The 24,317-nt window shown below is 36.6% G+C and overlaps 1 long non-coding RNA gene across 1 annotated transcript in view; it reads right to left on the reverse strand.

Annotated features, from left to right (window-relative positions):
• Positions 1–9,485: 9,485 nt before the first annotated feature.
• Positions 9,486–24,317, reverse strand: part of LOC128909597 (uncharacterized) — a 42,670-nt gene continuing 27,838 nt past the window's right edge. Inside the window, exons 3-4 of the long non-coding RNA XR_008466425.1 lie at positions 19,928–20,019; positions 9,486–18,037 (exon numbers count right to left, since the gene is read on the reverse strand). This is a non-coding gene — a long non-coding RNA (uncharacterized LOC128909597). The remainder of the gene's footprint in view (positions 18,038–19,927; positions 20,020–24,317) is intronic.

Here is a 24,317-nt window from a genome sequence, read left to right on the forward strand (position 1 = left end):
AATGAGATGAATACCACTTCCAAAGAAAATCAAAAAAACAAAACAAAACAAACCCAAAAAACCCTACTGTCATTATAATACCTGCAGAGTGATACCACTAACAGACCTGGCTGTTTGTTTCTAAGGAAGAACAGCTGTGCAACAGACTGCCTGAACAGTCCCTATTACAGAACGCAACATGGATCACTGACACAAAGGAAGCACTACACCAGCTGGCTTTCTGTCTTAGAGCATTTCTATTCCTAGATGATTTACCTGTTCTCAGTCCTGTCACCTTAGCACTTCTACTTCCCAATTAAAAAACGATGTTGCTGGATTCTCTCTGCTGCAAATTAGATATGTTATTTTTCGGATCAAACTGGCTACTTTTTTTTTTTTTTAACTTTGCAATACATGACTTATTTTTAAACTTATAAAAGCTGCTTGATTATTTATTTGTGGTATACTTTGTTCTCTTGTAGAGTTTAGATCAGAAAAATTCTTTTCTAATGTATTCATGTGCAGTGATCTACATTTCCTAATCATAATCATGTCAGCAAAAGTGGAGCTGCTCTTAGGATAACATTTTAGTCTAGAAAATGATTTCCCTTTAAAATGGATTCAATGGACATGATGATATAAAAAGAAGATACAAAATTACACACAACAGTTTGCATAATCAAAACAGATATGTTTTGTATTCAGGCAAGATTTCTTTTTGCTATATTAAATGGAAGAAAATAGACCTTTTGGAATGCTGCAAGTGTGCTATGGCTGTGAATGCAGTACCAGTGGAATTCCAGTAGGATTATGAAGAGGATATACAGAACTTTAAAAAAGGATTCAGCCAAGATAGAGCGGGGCAACATGAAAGGATAAATGGATATTTTTTTTAACTAACAATAGTCCATTTATTTCAAATTGGAACTATATTTTCTACGTTGTAACTGAAGTTAAATTTACTGAAGCTTGAAATATGGAAGTGTATCCTTTTGTGTGGGAAATTCACTGGTCCTCTTTTAAATAAATGTAAGTTCGAATGAGATTTAATGACTGTAGAGCTTCATTCAGTAAGTAATACCCAAGGTATATGCATACCTAAATTCAGAACAAAACTTGCACATCTTATGAAATAATGTTTGAAGTGTTCTGCAGGTGTCTCCTAGAGACACTGTTGCTCAGGAGCAGACAGACTTCAAATTAGCATTTCTCTTCCCTAATGAACAATAATCTTGATTCAACACATCAAAATAACATATTACGAATGGCTACAGAAAGTGCTGGTTTTTTTCAAGGATGCTGTGGGGATAATGTTGTGACAATCACGTGAAGGTTATTGAGTGAAAAACTAACCCCTTAATATTTAATGATTTGAATTAATCGATGTTAATGTTAGCCATAAATACTTTTTTGTACCATGAAATTTTTCAGTTATTTTTCTTGTGGTACCTGAAGAACAAATCAGAGCCTTTGCAAAGTGACTATGAAAAGGAAGAAAGAGAATAGCTGGTGGGCTGCATGTCAGACAACCCAATTGTCATACAGAGGACCCGGGTTCAAGTTCCTTATCTACTGGTCTTCCAGGCTAGACAAATTTTAAGTGTCTTTTAAGAAGAAGAGTTACTAGGTTTCTATTGACAATGGCAAGTAATGGAGGAGTGAATAACGACAGGGAGAGGAGAAAATGGACTCTCAAACTTTACAACCAAACATTGCCCTTGTGTCTCTGGACTCCTGAGAAACAAGAGTTCCTGACTACCATGCACATTTTCTGTATTCTTTTCAGTATTAAGATCAAAACCCCATTCTCCTTGGATGAAGATGACACTGACTTTTACTGCTCAGCAAAAATAGCTGGGACAAGAGAGGAAAATTTAGACTTAATAGGAACTTTTCCTTGTAAGTGACATCTTTGTATAGGTGGAAATTATTTTTGCCAGTGCACTCACAAGTCAATTTTCGAGCATTGATTTAATAATGAGAAGTAACACACTGTCTAGAAGTAAATGTTTAATATATATCTATCATCTCTACGCAAATGCCTTCACTGATGAGTCACGGGACGACTCATCATTAGAAGATAATCACAAAGGCTCAAAGAAAGGCTGAATTAGCACAGCCTCCTTACCATGGCATGGAAACAGCTTGTACCCTTGAGTCTGTTGCTCAGGCATGATAAGGATCAAATATTTTAAGTGCTCACAGGTTTGATGTATGAAGCCACCAACCAAAGCTAACTTATTTCTGCTATTCACTAATCACTAAAAGATTTTTATTGCTTCCAAATACCAGTGATTAAGAATTTACCTGAGGTGTCTGACCTCAATTGCAATGATTACTGTCTGCTTCACAATGTTTGCTGCATTTAAATTCATAGTGGTGTTGTGAGATAAAAAAGTGCAATTGTTCATACAAATGACGAGCTAGTAGATTTTAAGATGAATGACAAAATTCTAAAAATTATTTAGATGCTTGAATCCTACTGAGTTCAAGGAGCTGAAATTTATCTTTCAAGGGTATGTGTCAGGAGTGATGGGCAGGATTTATCTCACTTAACTTTAAACTGTCTAAGCAATTTGTCAGCTCTTCCTCTACAGAAGTGCAGGGCTACAGATCTCTAGAGAACAATTCATTCTTTCCCCATGCAGGATCTAAGTCAAATGAATGAATTATTCTTTGGAGTAATTTTATTCTCCACTGATTACAGAGAGAGACTAAATACCTGGTATAAAAAGCACATTGAACACTGTCAAAGGGAAGTGAAATGAATCCTATCTGGAGGATACCAGAGAAGTTTTAAGCCGCTTTAATGTCCACTACAAATTAACAGGATGGGTCTTCAGCCATTGTAACATGTTTCTACTGTACCTGAGTTGAAAAAGTCATATCAGTTGAGCCACAGAAATGGGATGTACTTCTCCTCCCACCAGAACTCAAAAAAAGAAGGAATTGTCATAATAAGCCACAGAGAACTTACAAGATTTATGGTTATCAAGGTCTTCCTATGTGACTTCTGAAACCCATTTGTCTAACCACCTTGTGACTTGAAGCTCCTAAAGTTAAGCTGCCCAAGCTGTGTTGGCGTAGCCTACATTCCTCCTTGTTTGCAGTGGGAGTTAATTTCTTAGTTATGAAAATTTCAAGTAATTGAAACCCTTTAATTCTCATGTAATTTTATAATCCTTTCCCTCAAGGTTTTTACCCCTGGACAACCATTAGCAGACATATGTAAAATGAGTACTTTTTGTTTCGGCTCTGTTTTAACGGCTGGGTGTTTGCAAAATTAAAAAGATATCATTACAATAGATAATGACTGTTGTGGTTGCTTGTAGTCTCAACAGAGACTTTTATTGGGAAAAAAATGTCTTACCCTTACATTACTAGATCTTGCCTCTAGCACACAATCATGACAGGATAGGAACATCAGACACATAGTGCAACCATTCTGTGAAAAGAGGACTTCAGTTTCCAGGCCTCACATACCTGACAGTCTGGTACTCTGAGAACTAAATTAACTCTAAAAAAACTTGAAAAAATAAAGAACAAAATGCTATTGACAACAACATCTACTGCTTACTAACAGGCTGTGTAAATTCATAAAATGGAAGGGTTTTTCTTCTGAAAAAAAAAGGAATCTATATTTCATTACAGTTGCACACTGTGGTGTGACTGATTGGTTGTTGCAGAGCTAATAAAAAGATGACTACTTGCAGCTGATAGCATATCCTATTTCCATCTAATTTAATGGTTTTCTGCTGGGCTGATGGGAACCTGTAATCACAAAACATTGAGGATTCAGCTATTTCAAAGCCTGCGTGCAATTTCTAATGTTTTCTGACTATTTAGCCTTACTTCTTAGAAATCCAGCCTTTTACTATTTCTTATGAAGATAAGTGTACTGTACACATTAAAGTGTACAGTAACACTTTCTATCTTATTTAAAATAAACTTTCTCCAACCAAACATATGAGATTAAATACTGTCTTTTTATGCCAGAGATAATTATCATTTTAAATTCTTGTTATTAGTGCCTAATGGCTCTAGGCAATGCACTATTAATAAACAAAAAAGACACAGTCTCTGCCTTAAAGAACTTCTAACACCAGCTAAAGGTACAAAATCAAAGAAAGCAAGGGCAATTGTTGCATGATGGCAGAATTATCACAGACCATTTCTGCAAAGAATTTATACATTGAAACCTTACTTCTTTTTTAACCTATTTTAATACAGAACCTGGGACCAGGCCCCGTAAATCCATGGTAGACACAGTTTTAAAAGCCAGTGTGTTAAACTAACAATTACTTGGACATGCAGTGGGCCCAAAGTTCCAATGGCTAAATGTAGCCAGATATTCCCCACTTAGTTACACAAATACAATAGATATGAGCATACCCTAATGGCTGCCTATATAGCTGTTGTCAGATGGCAGTGCGGTGGTAACAACAAAGACAAATCAAGGCTATTTTAATTACTCCTTCTATGCCAATTAAAATATGGTCTTGAAACATAATGCATAAATATTTCTAGAATATTTTTTTTCTTTTGGCCCTGAAAACTTTCCATTAAGCTGTAAGAATCATTAGATCTATACGTGGTCTCAAAATGCCAAAGCTAAGCACGATTGTGTTCCTGAACTGGTCTCATATTAATTGTGTGCTTTTTCACTTTCTCAGTTTAAAATACCGCTAGTAAAGTTACCTTCATGACTTCACAGCCACTAAGATCTAGCATAAATTTCCTTTTCAGTTACACCTTTATATATATGCACACATAATAGAATATACATGCATATATCAGCTATTATGGTTCAGCAGCCAACAAGTACCAAGTTCAGAAAGTTAAGATAGTTTAAGTGAACTCTTGAAAACTTTTCTTTCAAAACCAGTCATGCATTTGACCTTGTCTACCAAACATCAGAGTCTTTGATTAAATTTAGACTCCTTAAGAAGTGATGTACAAAATACATAGAAAATATGAGTAATTTTGAAATTACAAACAGAAACAATACCTGTGTCAGTGGATTAGTGTTTTTTTCTTTGATATTAGTTAAGTTCTTGTAGTCATTGTGTTGTACCTAAATTCTCACATTTTAAAACAGAAGAGGAGGGCAACAAAACTGGTGAAAGGGCTGGAAGGCACGTCCTATAAGGAGCTGCTAAGGACTTTGGGTTTGTCTAGTTTGGAGAAAAGGAGGATGAGGGACAACCTCGTTGCTCTCTCCAGCTTCCTGAGGAGGGGAAGAGGAGAGGGAGGTGCTGATCCCTTCTCCTTGGTATCCAGTAATAGGATTTATGGGAATGGTTCAAAGCTGCATCAGGGGAGGTTTAGACCAGGCATTAGGAAGCATTTCTTTACCAAGAGGGTGGTCAAACACTGGAACAGGCTTCCTGGAGAGGTGGTCAATGCCCCGAGCCTGTCAGTTTTTAAGAGGCATTTGGACAATGCGTTATTAACATGTTCTAACTTTTAGTCAGACCTGAAGCGCCCAGGCAGTTGGACTAGATGATCTTTGTAGGTCCTTTCCAGGTGAACTATTCTGTTCTGTTCCGCCTTTAAGACTAAACCAGAGATTTTACAACAGCAACCTCCATAGGTTGCTTAAATAAATAATAGAAAATATCATCATGGTTCTGCATATTTCCCGCAAAATATCTTTATTTCCCTCTGCTTTTCTTATAATCTATAATGTAACAGCAGAGGGATTAGCAACAGCTTAACTTTACAGCAGTCTATAGCTGACCTCTGAAAACTAGTTTTAGTCTGTCTTGCTCCAGTGGTTGACTCAAACGAATAAACAAGTTTCTATATTGAAAACCTGGCAGAATGCATTGTTTCAAGTCACTGCGATTTGCATACCTTTCTTTTACAGGAATCATTTCCCTACTTAAATTTTGAAAATATTCCATTTTTTTTCTGTGAATATGCAGAACTTGGACATCGAAACCAATGCAGCTTCCTTTCTAATTGTTGGCCTTTCTCCTTGCTATTTGAAAGGTCAAACATACTTGAACTCAGCTTAAAATACAGGTAATCAAAACCAACAAAACCAAAATAATTCGTACACTACCCTCTTTGAAATACACTGTGTTACTGCCTCAGCAGAGGAAACTGAGTTATATTTGCCTAATTGGATTTGCTCAACGCAGCTCTGACTTAATGGTTTCTCTGTAGAATTCACCCATTTCCAAAGGAGACACAGTAAGAGATGTAAATGGGTGGGGGTTTTTAATTTATTCATAAGTACTAAAGAGAAACAGAATGAGAGGACATCAAAATGGTATTTCAGGGACATCAAACACTGAGATTTTGTGTAAATTCAGTGTAAAACCATTACCATCCAAAGATACAAAGAAACTATAAGTTTATTTGCACTTAGGTAGTACATGTGGCATTTAAAAGGTACTAGGCTGGCTACCAAAACTGTAAAATGCTTTTCTGTAAAGAGAACACAGTGTTAATAGGGATGACTCATATTATTACCAGAAATCCTTATGCAAAATTAGACTTATTTCTTGTGAAATGTTGCATTGAATATGACTATCAGTTAACAAAGTATGAAACAAGACATTTCTTGGACAGTTTTTCTTGTGAATATGGAAAGTACAGCTTGTAATTATCTAAAAAAATGTTACTACAACTTTGCAACATACAGTTTCATATTCAAAATGGCACCTAAAAGCCTCCCGTTATTCATGCATAAATCCTACATCAGCACGTCAAATAGTGGTGACAGTTTATGTTGTTGCTGTGTGATTAACCCAATCTAGCAAGCAGTTATGAGTATGCGTAGTGTTCTGAAGTGAGAAGATGACCGGCCTGTGGTGGACCAGCCTCAAGCCAGCTGTTCAGCCACGGTTAGCTAATGAGACCTTATCGCCTTGAGCAGAGGACCATCCTAGACAGGATTACACACTTTTGGATCAAAGATGACTTGTACTTTAGGAGTACACAGGCATGTCATTTGACAACTAGTATTTATCTTGACATTTTTACATGGTCATATCTATACTGGGGAAATGGAAAGTATTTCTCTACTTCCATGTCTAGGTATACGACCCAGCAAAGTCTGACCACCATGCCAGGACAAGATATTGAAATTAACTACACCCCTTTACACTCAGCTTTGCACAACTTCTCTCTTGCATGAATAATGTTTGTGTATCCCCGTTCTAGGGCTGCAGTGGAATCTGCAGTCACTGGCTTCTTCAAGAAACAGAATTAAATGGCTGGGTGAAGCAAGGTTTTATAAAAAAAAGTGCTGTGAATTTGAATGTATATGACAACTTTCAAGTAACCCAACAGGCAAATAAAAAGAAAATAAAAGAAGCCCTTATAGAATTAATTGAAAACCCTATGATGTTTTTGATGAACGCCAGAAAGCAGGAAGAGTTAAAGATGGGGGTGTGGCAGGAAGGGAAGCATATCTAGCTTATGCCTAGAGAAATTAGGTGGAAACAAATATGGTAAATCTTAAAAAAAGGAAAAGGTTGAGTCATTAAGAGCTTCAGAGAATCCCTGAAACAGAAAGCTGGCTGGTAACCGTGCTGGTAAAAGTAGAAGCGTGCAAGAATTTGTGGGTGCTGCAAGGAACCCAGCTTGTTCTGGAGCAATTAAACATCCGACTCTACAAACTTATAGACAAGCCCACAAAGCTGATGGGAAGAGTACTATGGCCTAGAGCACAGAGCCTTGGAATGGATTTAAGGATACTCTAGCCCTTTTCTATTTCTGCTAATGACTTTCTATGGTGATTTTTTTCTCTTTCAGTGCCTCATCTCCCCCATTTATAAGATAGGAATAAGGATCCTAGCCCTCTTTTAAGCATTCCTAATAAAATATACTAAAAGCCAGTTAGTACTAATATTATTGCTGCTGTACTGAGATAAGTTCTGCTCTGGAATTTGTAAGAGTATCTCATATCTACCACCTTTGCTGCCAGCGCAATTATAGCAGCGTAGGTCCTGGAGAGTTTGTTGATAATAACTGCAAATCAGTTAAGTTTAATTTTTAAAATGGGGAATTTTGGCAAAAGTGAAAGGAGAAACTACAGCTTAATTATATGACCGGATCTATGTAATGGCTTGCCAATAACATTCTCTCCAGCCACAGACTCTTGTCACTGTCCCTACACTGGCTTGCATGCTTGCCTAACCACTTGGTGAGGCAATTAAATTTGCTAACCCAGCAGAAAACTAATCTGGGGTGGGAAGGCGGGGGGAGGAAGTAGGGGGAACAGGACTATCCTTTTCAGTGGTAACAAGCTGTTAGATTGGCTCAACTGCATCATATAACCACGCCATGATTTTTATGCTTGGCAAAGTATTTAGATTCTTGTTCATCAAAGCAATTAAAAGTGTGTCTAAATTGAAGCATATGAGCAATCTCACCCATATTCAGTAGAACATTTACCTTTACACCTAGGTTTTATTCCCGTTTATATAAGTGTTTTGGCAACTGGCTGGGATTGTTCACGTGCTTGAAATTAAGCACATCTTTAAGAGCAGTGCTGAATTAGAATTAACAAAGTTTGGAACTTCATTCTGTGGTACTATACATGGAGTTACTCAGAGTCTTTGCTCATTTGTAGTCAATTCAACTATACGCTAGCTTCAAATTCCTCAAAAGTCCATTGTAAAAACTTATCCTTGTCATTCATAACTATAGCGTGCCATTTGCATGGCGTTTGAGACGTGCAGCATGGAAAGGATATGAGGCATACCCCTTTTGACTGGTATGCATTTGGCAGTTTTATATGAAAACTTATTTTGATATCCATGTAGTTACAGGAGCTTTATTCTCTTTCTGTGTGTTAAAAAGCCATAACAATGAAAATTAAATGAATATAAAACTTTGCGGAGAAATCACTCAATTTTGTAAGTGAAACAGCTTTTAGCATAAAAAGCCTGGATCTTCAAAATGATTGAGTAAGATTTTCCCTGTTTATTTTGCAGATGGGTTTTCAGAGGTAGAAAAATGTAATTATAGGAAAAGCAGTAAAATGTGAGCTGGTTGAGGCATAAAGTGCAGCACTTAGAATAAGACAATTGCCTAAATTCCCTGATTGACAGATGGATGTCACATTAGATGAAAATGATAACAGATTTAGTGGACTGAAGAATAACTTCCTCTTGACAGTGCCCTGACCCTTAACCTACAACCTGACTCCTGTTAGCTTCACTAACACAGGGTAATTGTCACAGGTGCAGGATAAAAGAAACCCCTACAGCAGCTACCAGTGGTCAGAGGCTTATTTCTTTTGATGACCAGAAATGCACTGTTGAGATATAGTCAAGAAGTCCTGACCTCTGTTGACCTTTCAGGGCATTAAAATTTACCCCTGGGAAAAAGGAAACTATATAAAAGGAAAATAGTCTGTTCCGACTAATGCAAAGCAATATTTTACCTGTGTAATAATTAAGTTGACAAACAAAGCAGAGTGATGGTAAAGTAATTTATTTTCATCAACACAAAAGCATGTTTCTCACACAATTGTAACATGGTTTCAACAAAGACCAGCACTGTACGCTCAATAGAGTTCATGGGTTTTATAATTATGAGTAAATTCTTTACCATGTCATACTCTGGATATGTGTACTATTCCACAATGATTCCGTTGTATTTATATGCTAATAGTATCCTTTCAATAGAAGCCAGTTCTTTGAATTGTATTTAAATTTTAGGAAGGTAGAGGATTGTAACAGTATTTATAAATGACGTGGTGACAACTGTGAGACTTCACAAAAGTTTATACCTCCTTCTGTTAGAAAATAGAGTACATTTTATTCTTTTTTTCTTCAGCAACATGAATGGGGAATTCAGAAAACACAGAGCAACACAATGAGCTATGCAAATATATTTTATAATAGAAGAAAGAATATTATAGAAGAAAACAAAATGACTGTGTCTCCCATTAGAGTGAAGTCAATGCAGTAACCTGCCCATGTTGTTTTCTTTATGCATAGAAGAATGAATATTACATAGGGGAAAAAAAAAAGAGAAATGACTGCACATCTCATTAAACTGAAGTCAATGCAGTAAGGAAGCCTGCTTGTGTTTTCAAAATGTTTCATCTTAGAAAATGAAACAAAACAAAACAAAAAACCCAACAAAATCAACTTCTTAAACACCTGACAACAATGAATTGGTGTACTCAATTATTGTGTTTATCGGTGCTTAATACCAGGACCATCCAAATATTTATTCACTAAATATGAAGGAACAAAAACAATGTTCTAAATACAATAGACTTACTGGGATCAAGTTTCTGTTCAGAACAGTAGAGCTCTAAAAGACCCCTATGCAAAAGGCACAAATTACTCTAAAATTCGTTGAAGGTTCTTATTAAGGTCATAGGTCTTGCCCTGTGGTTATTATTCATCCACAAAATGCTCTGATAAGTAATATGACACTAAATTAGTATACACAAGCCTTGGGATAATTGCGTAAAGAAAATAAAAAGATTAAGTTACCCCAAAAGGAATACTATATGGGTAGACAACTTCAGTTCACTGTGAAAGGTGTGGTAGAATCCATCTGTTTTTATTCTGACACACGTTATTAAATGATAAAAAATATAAGGACTATTCCGATGTAACTTATTGTCATGAACACTTGCAATAATAATGCCTTCCTTCAGATTACCATCTTTTCAAATGTGATGAGATCATCAGGTAACAGTGTAAGATATGAAGGCTTAGCACGCTGTGTTGTTAGCACATTAAAAAAAGAAATTGCTGGGATAATTAACAACTACCTATTTGTCTGTAGGCTGCATTCATTATGCCTGCACAAATTGGAGGTCTCCAAAATCTGTGCAGTAAAATTTACTCTTTGTTCAGGAAGTTCCCCTTGGATTTGGGTAAAATTCTGGTTTGCTGTGTCTATTGTAATTGTGACAGGCAGTTGACATGTCTCATAGTCTAAATGTAGTGGCAAGCAGGGGGTGGTACAATGATGAAAAAAACTGCCATTCATTCTTGTGCAAAGGAAAGGTGTTTCTTAGCATATTCCAACCTATGTTCAGTCTAGAGTTGGGTCTCTGAGGTTGAAGGTCAAATCTGTGAGGTCAAAGCTATTTCTTGTCAATCTTCGTTCACTAATGACACATGAATTGGAAATTAGAACAAAGTAAGTAAAACGAATAGCCAGAAGGTGAGTGTCTGTTTTATTACTCAGAAGAGCTGGGAAATCTGGCCAATTGTTGCCCTATGTGGCTTGAATGACAGTTGTTAAGTTGAAAAAGGGACAGTGTGATGGGAATGCCACTTTAAATCTCAATTACCTCCTCCACTCCAATCAGCTTGGTAGAGCTTTAATGAAGTGCAATTCTCTGTCCTTTTCCTCATACTTCTATCTCCAGAATAAGCCTCACATTCAAGTTTGACAGCAGTACAATCAGTTTTCCATTCATCACTGGCCCTGTTTTAACCCTGCTGAAAAAGGGCCTAATGTACGTGGCAGTGATGGCAATTAGGCAGAAAAGTAATATTAGAAACAGACAAAAGCCTGAGTCTTTTAGCATTACAGGTGTTGTTTTTTTTTTTTTATAGCCCTTTCTAGACATAAAGGAATAGGCAGTGTTGTTAAGTTCCCTTCTTCAGTCTTCTCTTAAGCTGAAAGTCCAACGATTTCAAGATTCAATTAATTAGAGACATGGAGAGCCAAAGAACAAGGTAAAAGCTACGTTCCTTCTAACTGAAGACACACTTAGTAATTGGCCTCTTATTAAAATGGATATCTTCTGGGTGTATGTTTAATAAGGTTGATAAAAGTCGTCATTTCCTCATTAGGACAGTGGATGAATATACACTGAGTGCTCGTGTTTAGAAAAGAAGGGAACAAATATAAAAATAGCGCTCTCTTAAAACATAGGAATGTAAAATATTAAATCGGAGAAGCCTGGGACTGAAACTCTGGGGTAGGAAGAGAGGAAATTATCGTGTGTCTGTCTGTGCGTACGCAAACACCAGAGAAGGAAAGGGAAAGGAGTAACTAATAGGTAAAATATAGAAAGCCTTTGAGCTCCACAATACCGTCTACCACTGGCTTGTTAACATGACTTTTTGTCTGGAGGAACAAGGAGGAGAAGCAGGTTACAAGAGACTTCTCTTTTAATAGGCAGTTTACACCTACCGTTTCTCTGCTTAATCGTTTTCTATTTATGCCATATGAGAATTGTGTGCATACTGACGTATGTGGTCTGAAACACACATAACTCCGGATAAGAATGCCTGAGTTTTTCTTTGTTTGGGGTTTTGTTTCGGGGTGGGGTTTTTTTTTGTTTGTTTGGGGTTTTTTTGGTTTTTTTGTTGGTTTTTTTTGTTGGTTTTTTTTTTTTTTGGTTTTCGGTGAGTTATATAAGTTTCCGTAACGGTTCTTTTTATGCCAATTTTTTAAAATGTCAGCAAGGTTGGGGTGGGTTTTTTGTTTTGTTTTGTTTGATAGATTCCACAGGAACATGTGGCACTGGTGCAGAGATCTTGTTTAAGAGAATGGGGTTTGGAGGTAAGAAAAAAAAAAAAAAAAACACCACGCAGCAATTAGGCGGCTCTTGCCGCTCATTGGGGATGTGACACAAGTGGGTGATAGTGGCTTTCACCTCTCGCACTCCCTTCTCTCCTGCCTGATTCCTAGAACAATCCCTGTCAGAAACACTCTTTGAAAAAGGCTGCATTAGACAATGGCTCTTCACCCTTATTTTACGCTTTAAGTAGTGGAGCAGAATGCTGTAAGGGGCTGAAAACAAGGCGTAATCTGAGAAAGACGCGCAGGCATTGTTATAACTGTGAAAACCAGAAGAACCCCTTTCAGAGCCATGACTGAAAGTGCTATGAAGACCTTTAGTCCTTTGCACTCTCCCAATCACCAATTAGACAAACATTAACATCAATTAAGCTGTTATACGGCACAGGTTCCATATAATTACCTTAATGGGTTGATGCTTTCTTTAGCAGCAATTTCTTAAACAAACTTCATCTTTTGTGCAACAGGCTAAGAAAATTTTCAGCAGGGAGCATTTCCTTTTGTCAAGTTTTCTAAAGAGACAGCTGAATTGTTCTATTTAACAACAAACACCTTCACTAAGGACCCTCGTCTTGTCCCCGTTCCCACCACATTTGACTACTAGGCTCAAAGCTTATTAACCATCAGAGACAAAAAAACTGACTAGCCAGGGGAGCACAGACACATGCAGGGAGGGCAGTACACAAAGAGCCTGTGAGCCTGGCACTGGTTTGCAAGCAGACCCTAGGAGAAAGCACCAATTGAATTAGTTGCCTATTTAGTATCCAAAGAGCCAGATCTGTCCTTACCAAAAGCACAAAGAAAACGAAATAGAAAAACAGGATCTTGCTCATAAAACAAGACAAATCTGTCTAATTTATTTTGTACCAGTAAGTGCTAATTAAATGCAAGCTACTCAGATTCTTCCTGTTCCTGCATCACCTAATTCTCTTAGAATCACGACAATACTAGTCTGATTTTTCCCCCTGTTTAACAAACATTCATTTGAAATGTACTCAAATACAGCTATAAAATGCAACCCTTATATCACTTCTATTTTTATTTTATATTTTATCTTAGCGTTTTTACTTTGCTGTGAAAATACTTGGGGAGGGTGAAAATGGGGGCGGGGGGTGCAGCGGGATGAAAAAGAACTTGGCAGAAACAAGTCCTTAAACTGTCCTTCTCCATGATGAAGAACAAACGACTTGAGGTGCCTATGGTGACCTGTAATTGTTTTCTCAGAGCCAATGTATGTAATCAAATTTTATTGCAATTGATAGAAAGTCAGAGCAATAACCTATTTGAATAAAAATAATAATAATTTTAAAAGTACAAAGGGAAACCCTGCAATAGAAAAGGATGCTGTTAGGCACACATGAGTGCTTATAAAATGTGTTTTCATTTTTTTGCGGCTCGTTCTACTCAGGAGATACTGAATATGATAGCCAGTAGCCAATTCATTTTACATATTTAAGGTCAGGGTCTGGATGTTATGTACAAGTGCTTGGCCCATTTAATCTCAATCTAGTGAACACCAAACACCACATTGGGTCAAAGGCTCAAGGCCACAAAATTAAAAGGCAACCATGAGTTTACATGTACTCTTTAACCTCAGACCAGAGCCAGCAATGGCCAAAGTCACAGAGGAATAGCCATTTGAAAGGATTAAATATATACATTGAAATATAGTTATACGGTTAAAGTCATGCTTATACAGTGATATAACTAAAGTCACGCTTGATCTGTTGGTGATAGTATACTAAAAAAATATAGGATAAGCACCAGAGGTACTTTTCTATGTATAAATTATGCTAGTTGTGTAATGTTCATAAAAACATACCTTTTATAGGTTAATTTTTCTTAGTTTCTTCAGAAAACTGACAAAAGGTATGTATGCATAGACATGAACTGCTGCCATGATCAGATGGCACTACGAACAAAATCCTCACATGCATTTCTGCACTTATTCCACTGAAGATCTGAACTAGTAAACTGAAACTCACAAAATTTACAGTTTATGCCTTCAGTACCAGGACAACACTGTCTCAACACGAAGTACAGTTACTGGTATTTCTCCACTGATTTTGAATGTTTTACTCTATGGTAAAACATCCTTATGGTGTTTCTTATGCTTTGCCATTTAATTCATTTCTTCCCGTATGTGGAGAGACACACTAGTTGACTTCATAGACAAAAATGTGTTTGATTGTCCTTTAAGATGTAATCATGAGTATTTGTAGACTTTAGCTCCTAATCTTAGTGTGTAGCTTTGCTTTCTGCCATACGTACAATCTTACACAACTCAATTCTCCCGTCCCTTCTTGGTAGAAAATGTTGCATATATTGTGATCAGATCAGGGAGAGTGAAGGGATCAAGAAGATATACCTTCTGTATTACCTAGCCCTTTATTGATCACAGAATCACAGAATGGTAGGGGTTGGAAGGGACCTCTGGAGATCATCTAGTTCAACCCTCCTGCCAGAGCAGGGTCACCTAGAGCAGGCTGCACAGGAACGCGTCCAGGCGGATTTGGAATGTCTCCAGAGTTGGAGACTCCACCACCTCTCTGGGCAGCCTGTTCCAGCGCTCTGACACCCTCAAAGTAAAGAAGTTCCTCCTCATGTTTAGATGGAACTTCATATGTTCAAGTTTGTGCCCGTTACCTCTTGTCCTGTCACTGGGCACCACTGGAAAAAAAAAGAAGACATGTGCAAGCAGATGAAGGATGAGAAGAGAAAATTGTTTCCCTTCTCCTAATTTTTATTTGCCTGTTTGCTGTTTGCTTCCAGAAGCCACTTCTTTCTTATTTGTCTTCTGAGAGCCTTTTGAAACTGCACCAGCAGGCTCAATGCCCCAGTCTCTTACCATATAGACTAAGTAATGTTAGAATTGCGTCTCTGTGTTGACTGCAGGTCTGATCAGGCTATAGATTTTATTTATGAGTTGCACGGTATTTACTTTGGATGAGACTGGCAAACAGCGGAGTAAGGATTTTTAGTCTCTTCACAGTCTTTTAGATGTAAGGCATAGAGATTACTGATGGGAAAAATTAGCAATAATTTAACCGTTGGTCCCAGGAGATTATAGATTAACTCCAACTAGAAGTCAGTTAATGTAAAACTACACTAATATTTTGGGAATGATATTTATCTTTCTCATCTTCTCCTAAACTCTTTGGGCAGAAATGAAAAGGGGGAGGGAATGGAAGTGGCTCCTTTAGCAAAGATTCAGAGCAGGAGTCTAACTTCTATGCCCTGAAACACCATCTGGAGGAGTCTGTCACTCTCCACTGACCACTGTGGGAACCTCATGAGTGGTCTGCTAACACCATGATGTTGGATAAAATGAATGCCCTGATCCCTCCAAGTGCCTGGATGATGACAAGAGATCTTGTCCCCGTAGATGTCAATGGCCAGAACTATAAAAATGTATTTACACAGCTTCAGCTGTATTATCTTCCTCCATGAGGAAGGTGGTACAGTTAAAATTGTATGATGAAAAGAAAGGGTTCAGCACTGAGGAACTTAAGGTGTTGGCTAAAACTTGAAGTGTTGATGATTGGGAAAGCAGTATTAACTGGTTTCCTGCATATATGCTGATGAAATTGTGGTCTTTCACTTTTATTGTATCTGTCTCTCTCTCCCGTGTGTCCCAAGCAAGTCTCGTGAGCACAGGAAACACATTCTATCAGCAAAATATAACAGAATTTCTACCATCCAAGAAAGTAGTTATTATTTAGGAATTTCTGGTGTCCCTAACAAGAAACACAGGAAATTTATCCCAGAAAATTAAATACAGTGTAATCAAGATTGTTACGCATCTTATTTGCCAGTGTAATGTTCCTATCCTTGCATATGGATAATATCCATATCCTAAGCAAAGACAGTAAACCAAGTAGAGCTTGTCACTACTTTTAGTTTCATAAGCTAAGAAACTGCTACCTGACTGATTGCAATAGGTTAGGTAGGAAAATTAAACAAAACAAAGAAGCCTAGCAGTGTATAAAGGGATTTTTTCCGTTGATCATGGCAGTTGTTGTAATGGGTAACATGAATACAGCTAACATGAACACTGACAGCGCTCTGAGAAGGGAAAAAACTCAATCAAATATCTGACTGGATATCATTAATACATTACACAGCCTTGAAGAAAACATTCCTTGCTTACCTACCAAATTGAAATCCAACACACTTCATCAACTACAGCACTCTGGGAAGTCTGTTTCAAGGAGGCCTGTTCCCATCTTTTTGTTTTTCTTTTTTATTCCCCAAAAATATGAACGTGTTGTTAGATTATACAAACAGGGAAGAAGCATTTAGCTTTCAATACAATGCCTGAGACTGCAACGTCTTGCAGTTTGAATACTGAAGAGGAACCCAGGAGTATGCATGATAAAGCCAATGCCCTCCTTACCCCAACCTTCAAATTCTTTCCTTGGTTTTCAAGAACCATAGATTTTGCCTTGAAGTTTTATATAAATGCTGAAAAATGAGACTTTTCAGCTTTGACATCGATGTTTCAGATGAAGACTTTTGTATGACGTGGTATGAGTTTGTATTATCTGAATTCCTACGTATTATTACCTAACTTGCATTTATTGCATCTGCTAATTTCAACTTCATCCAAAATACTAGACACACAAGATTTTCATGAAGTAAAAGTTGTTTTACAGTGGAAATTATAAACAGAGCTAGATCATGCCTGCTACTAATGCCAGGGAGCTGCAGATCAACCTGTAATATAGCGTGGAAAAGCACAGGATCAAGACTGGTTTAATGTGATACTTGGAGTTGTGACCTACGGGGGTTGAAGAACCGATCGACATTTGCTTTCACTGTCACTTGCGCTAATACAGCAGAAAAGTTCAGAAGACAATTGAGCTGGTAGATATCAGGATTCTGAGCTCTCAATTCAGTCCTCTACCAGAAAGCAAGAATCTTTCTAAGTAGCAAAAAATGCAGAGCAGGATGTCATGAGTTTCTTCTAGATCACAGTGAAAATTCTCATTTGTCTCAAGCTCTTTTTCCGTAATTTTGAGCATAGCATGTGCCGGTACACAAATTGGAAAACAAGCACAATTAATCTTGAGCAGACTTAAATATAAACAGATTGACTGAATACACATTCTAGAAGTATTCACGCTACACATACTAGATATCTGAACCAAATTCTTTAGAAGCTTCTTTATTATTTATTGAATTCTCTCCCAACAAAGTCATAATCCATCTACAGTAGAGTCATACCTCAAATATAAGGCTGATAGAGTTTGAGGGCTGATTGAATTATGTTAATAAATGCTGACATTGTGTAAATTGCTAGGAAATCATCTGGAAAAAAAATGAAGGTAAACCTTAATATATAAATGCATTTTTAAAACCTTAAAACATTCATATGAAGGTTGCCCAGAGAAGCTGTGGCATTTCCATCCTTGGAGATATTCAAAAGCCATCAGGACCTGTGCCTGGGCAATGAGGTCTAGGTGACCCTGCTTCTGCAGCGGATTGGACAAGATGACCTCCAGAGGTCCCTTCCAACTTACACCATTCCGTGATTCTGTTAAAAAAAGAGGAAAATAAATGAACGCTCCTGACATTTTGCCTGAACTACAGATAGTACTTCTACTCCCTTCTTCACTCCTTCATTCTAGTCCCTTTACTAGCCTATGATTGCTCTTTGATAAACATTTCTCTCAAAGTACTTTGAATTTTCATGAGATAAAAATCTGTAACTACTAATTGTGGAAAAAAAGAGACAGGTATTTAAACATGCACAGGTACTTAAAACATTCTCACTGTCCTTGATAGTGTTAACACAGTATTTTCCATCTTTTATGTAGATTCATGAAATAAAATGAATAAAACAACTTACATTTATATTCTCAGATAATAAATTAGAATGGTGTGAAGGAAAATAAGTTATAAGACCTAGGAAGGTTGTTGCACTGTTTTCTTAGTACAATGACTTGAAGGGTTCTTAAGAGCAGAGTAACTTTCTATAGTAGGAAGAAAATGAAGCAATTGAAATCTAATTTTCTGATAACATAACATCCCGTTACAGGCCCAGTCCTGTAACTGCACTCATGTTTTGTCTCACTGGAGTCAGATAGTTTGTTTTGAGAATAACATTTACAAAACTTTAGTTCCTAATCGCTGTTCTTTCCTCCAGTTCCTTGTGCTGTTTATAGATGTGCAACCAATTCAGTGTTCCATACACGTGTGTGTGATGGTTCACACAGAATACGAGTTTTTAGAACTCTCAGCTGTTTGAGCCTGTTTTTACTGCTCAAGCTGCATGACTCTTGCAATTTTTTGTGGAGGTTTCAGTGTATGTATTTTCCATAAATTAGATCATAAAGCTTACATCAGTTTTGGACTTTTCCTCCGGAATTGTTTATAATGGGATGTCTGTAAGAAATGGCCTTTTGATAATAGTTAGACAGAGAAACAGTGGCAGTTCCTGATGCTGCTCATATTTCTGATTTATCCAAACCCACAAATACCTAAGTGAAGAAAAATCGCCTATAATGTTTCAAAAGTTCTTATTAAGAGCGTGGTACACGACTTCCCATAATGTTACTTCACTGAAAATATTGAGCTGTAGTTAATTTTTCTTCCTGCCCTGCTATATGAGCAAAAAAAATATTGTGCAACATCAATGTATTGCACTTACTCAAACAGTATCTCTTAATATTAGCATCTGAAATATTACGACAATTATTTCTCCAATGAATGTGTGAGAGATTTTATCTAAAATAAAAGACATCATAAAGACATTATAAGCCTATACTGAAATCACTGACTCTTCAAATATAGTCTCATCCAAAAGCATTTCTGCTTATACCAGGCATCCATATTTTACTTTTAAAATTCAATTAACAGTAGATAATAACAGGATTTTTGAAGGTTTCTCCAGAATTCCAAAACTTTTGTGAGACATATGTACATATAAAAAAAATGCAGTTTCTAAATACTGGTACACATTATTTATTGATTTCTGTTTTAGAACACTATTTGTTAAGAACAACTAAACAGGTAAGGAGAAACAGAAGTTGAACTTATTTGTTCAGTACTATGCATATGCATATGTGGTATTGAAAGGCATGTAAGTGTGAAAGAATTCACTAAAGATATTAGAAATATAGACGCCAAGCAAGGTGGAGTACTTCTTGAAAATAATTGCAATCTCATCGAGTAGTTGATATCAAATAACTTTTCCCAGGCACAGGTATCTCTTCTTACCTTGGCACAATCTTTTAAACTTCTCCTTACACTGAAATTTTCTGAGTCAAATACTGAGTATCTGGATGTTGTCTGGTATAAGACTACCTCTAGCTAGGACTAGATAGCAATAAAAATCTTTAAAATAATAATAGGTGTTCAGATTTAGATTTCCCAGTATGCACTTTTATTTTTTGCCTCTTTTTAGGCTCCACATAACACATACTGTGCAACAGCCTGTAATGAAGAAGTCTAATGGCAGCCTCTTCGAATAGAATGCTGGTGTCCTAATTGTCTTGTGATGGTAGGTATCTCCACCTGAAAAAAAAAGCAGTAGTTGGATTTTAATATTTCTTCAGTTTTTATTGAGAACTTTGAAGTTGAGGCCCTTCCTGAAAAATTTTGAAAGAGTTTTTAACTGTTTGAATAAACATCTGGTCTTACAGCAAGGTAACCTGTCCCTGACATTGACATGAGATTAATACTTGGCAGCGCAATAAAAATGTGGACCTGTTAAAGTTTAAAATTAAAGGATTCTGCTTGGTCTTCCATAATCAGTCATTTTGTGAATTATATTCTTCATCAGCTCTATGTCCAGTAAGTTATTGTGTTACTCTGATACAGACTTTTAAACTTTTCTGTTGAAAACTTGGTTAAATCTGATTGTAACAACAACAAATCTACTCCTTAAATATATTTGACGTTAATCTTTAAGGCTCTAGAGTATTCCTATCCATGTCCACTCTGGCTTTTTAGATTGGTGACTTTTTAGAACAGGGCTCGTCTATTGCGTTAATTACCACTGAGGTTTGCTTTTGGTCACTTTTGTAGTAAATATCAGAAATAATAAAACATTCAGTGCCAATAAAACGCTATAATATTTCACTGTTATATTCTGTACACATGATGATAATTTGATAAAGCACTTAGAGCACCTACATAAAACCTGTGAGGGAAAAAAACCTTATTTCATTATAATGTCCAACTTCACGTAGACTTGTTTTCCTCAAAACAACCGAAATAGTTCAGTATGGTATAAGTTGCAAAAACAAACACACCAAAGCCTTCAAAAGGATCCACATGGATAGGTCATTAGGACTGCACAGCCTCATACAGTTCGTTAAAATTCTCAGAGGTTAGTTTATATCTTGATACTTTAATAAACAGTTTCAACTTTGGTGAAAGCTGGAAAGCTTAATGGCTTAAGAGCCATTCAGAACCAAAACAAACAAACAAAGCTTTAACCACTTCAGTGACAACAGCACAGAACAAACAAGCAGTCTCCTTCGAAAATCCCAGCAATTTTAGGATCAATAGCCTCACTCTGTGCTTCTAAGTGATGAAAGCTAGAAAATCTCTGCTGTCGGCTCTTTTCAAAAATGTTTCTGGCAAAGATATAGTTGCAAATTTGATGAGTTTAGTTTAGCAATACCCATGTAGTCTAGAAGGCTGACTTAAGTACTATCACCGGTCACAATGAAAACAAACTAACTCAAACATCACTTTTAGCTGAAATTTCCTCTCTGTACCCTTAATTTACAATGTTAAAATACCTTTCAACATCTCTTTCAATACCTAGAGTTTTCTGATTATTTTTCTAATTACCAGCAGTAGGATTTTTTTTATTTTTATACAGGGAATTTAAAAAAAAAGTTAGAAACATTTTTGTGAATATAAAACCAGTACAGTGACTTAATCTACTAAAGAATGTAAGGCTGTTTCAAAGTCCATTTAACCTGATCTGCCAATATGGATAATCAAATCAGCAAATACATCTATATACACAGAAAGAACAAAAATAAACATTTTTTCCTTTATAAGATTAAAAGCCTGTTAGGCCCTTTTAAAACACTGCCATTGTATATTGACTTTCATTAAAATAGCGTTTACTTCCTTTTACTTAGTCTAGGCTTACATCATTCAGCAGAGCTTTTATATAGTAGATCTGTTATCATTCCAAAGAATTTTAAATTATTCCTGGATCTTTATAGAAATATTGATGCCTTTGTTTCCTGTTTTTAAATACAATAACTCACATATTTGTTATTTTGGTTTTTTTTCCATTTAAATTTCACATTTACCCTTAATTATAAACTCAGAAGTAAAATAGGAGGAGTATTTATTTTTTAGCCAGCAGTTTCAGCTAGTTTGTATTTTACCCATAAATAATCTAGAAGCTTTAAATTATGTACTTTCTTAGGTAGTCAAAAGACACTCTAGGGATTGCCTGTATATGCCTACAAGTTATGTATGCCTACAAGTTAATTTATCTACTAAGAGCTGGGTTTTTTTGTAATCAGCAGACTTTACTAATTGTATTTTTAAAATTAAATTAATAACATAGAATGCTGTCAATATGAGAAATATGAGCAGTAAAACAGAACCTGTCCCTGAATTCTTGTTTACAGATCACAGAGTCTACCCAAATTTTTCACCGGAAAGGCATAAAGCCGGAATAACATTTAAAATATGTGGCTTTACACTGGGACACTCTGTTGTTCAGTCCTGATTCATTAAGATTCTTGATGCGTGAGTGAGTTGTCAAACGATATGTGGGTGGCTGTAATGGCAGCATGTAGGTTTGTATGGAAAACAAGTATGGCACTGTGAAGATTTTTTCTCTCTTTCATCATATAGGTACTCACATGTAACACTTGTGAGGGGTCTGCTAAGAACCTTGCTGTCAAACGAACTAATTCACCAGAAACACATGGAAGTTTAAAACAAAGTTCTCCAAAGGCGGAAAAAAAAAATCAAACCACCTAGACTTTCTGTAGCCTAACCAAGTGACAGACACATAGACAACTTCATTGCTGCCAGAACAACACTCTGCACAGCCCACCAGCAAGCTATTTGTCACTGCTACGAGAATATCCTCCGCAACTTGGCATCAGGGTCCCTGGGTAGCCAACTGTGCTTGCATAGTGCTGGAAGTGCTATCCAATAATAGGGAGGAAAATGATCAGAGGATCTCATTATTATTACAAAATGTGTTATTGTATGAAAAACATATCTTTATAGCCATAAACATGAAAACTTTATAGGAAAATACCGATTTGCAGAATACAAGAAAATTGTATTCTATATGAGTTTATGGAAAGACTGTATAACTCCACTTCCTTTTTCCTCTCTCCAGCCCTCCTGTCCATCAAAAATGAGACTGAGTGTGCCACTCTTCTGCTGTAATAGGATAGGCTTTTCATGATTGTTCATAGAAATAAGGTGTTAAAATAATCTCTAGCATTATGCCATTATGCATTATCCCACAGTTGAGCATGGCTGAGTAGCTTTGCACGTAACGTGCTTAATTTTAAAATTTTCATGTAAGATGGCGGAAAGGTATATTTTACTTCCAGCGGATCTTCAGACCTAGATATTTTTGGTGTGAAACACAAAGTCATATATTGCCATTTATGTCACAAAGGTCAAGTCCTTTCATTCTACTTTGTGTTGTGTGATACAATTAATTACAAGCCCAAAGCAGTAGATCCTTTGATATAATCTTGGCCTGTGCAGAAAAAATCCCTTTCCTGTTGCATTAGGTCCTACATATTGCACTGCATCCTACATTTTTACAACTGTATTAATGTTGCTGCACTGTTGCAATTGTCTGCTTATCATCCTCAGACAACGGCTTTTATTGAGCAGAGCAGTCCATTTCCAATGGTTCTAGGAAAGTGAGATTGGACAATGAAAAGTAACGACTGTGAAGAACAGTGAAAATAGTTTCCTAAGGGAAACAGAGTAGAAACAAAATAGGAGTAATGATGAGTTCTGATTTGTAAAAAATAAATAAACCAAAAAAATATCAAATAATAAAATAAGAATCAAAGATAAGGAAAGGGGGAAATTCCATTTCATAGGAAAAAACACATAGGAACTAGTGTAGTAATCAAATAAATTAATAAACCAGTCTGAATTTTTCAAAGTTTGCAATAACCTGGCCATTCCTTTTAACTCACCAAACATCTTAGAGCATCGTTTAACTTAAAAGGCATATGTGGATATTCGAGAAAGATGAACATTCATTTATTTTGTGACTGTGACTTGATGCAAGGAGTATCAAGTAAAGAGCCCTCTCTTTACAGGCAGATGGGCATCCAAGGTACAGTGTGGATAGAGAGCCAAGGTAGTGCCGTATGGCCTGTGTGTGATATGTACACAAAGCACACAGAACAGAACATTCACAAGCGGAGAGTACCGTAGTGCTGAGTATGATAGCATATATGGTATCCATTTTGTGCAAACTCATGAACTTTTTTCTACGAAAAATATATTGGTAGCTGAACAAGATTACTCCTTTAATATATGGGGTGGAAACCTAACCAAAGATCCTAACATCTCATTATTCAAATAAGGCACTGAACAAGCTCATGGGAAAGCTGGGTATCGTTTTTCTCATCCGTGACCTTGGCAAGAGTCTATTTTGTAATTAGAACAGGGCACTCAAAGCTCCTTACAAAAGGGGGAGAGACCATGAGACACTTATCACTCAACCAATATCCTTCCTGATGTTGTCATGTTGTAAGCGTGAGAACAGAGCTCTGTACTGTCTTGACTTTTTTTAGTCTTTCTTCTTCCTTATGTGTAGTTCCTTCCTTATGCGGAATAACTGG

Source organism: Rissa tridactyla, chromosome 4 (genome assembly GCF_028500815.1).
Source record: "Rissa tridactyla isolate bRisTri1 chromosome 4, bRisTri1.patW.cur.20221130, whole genome shotgun sequence".
Taxonomy (NCBI): Eukaryota; Metazoa; Chordata; class Aves; order Charadriiformes; family Laridae; genus Rissa; species Rissa tridactyla.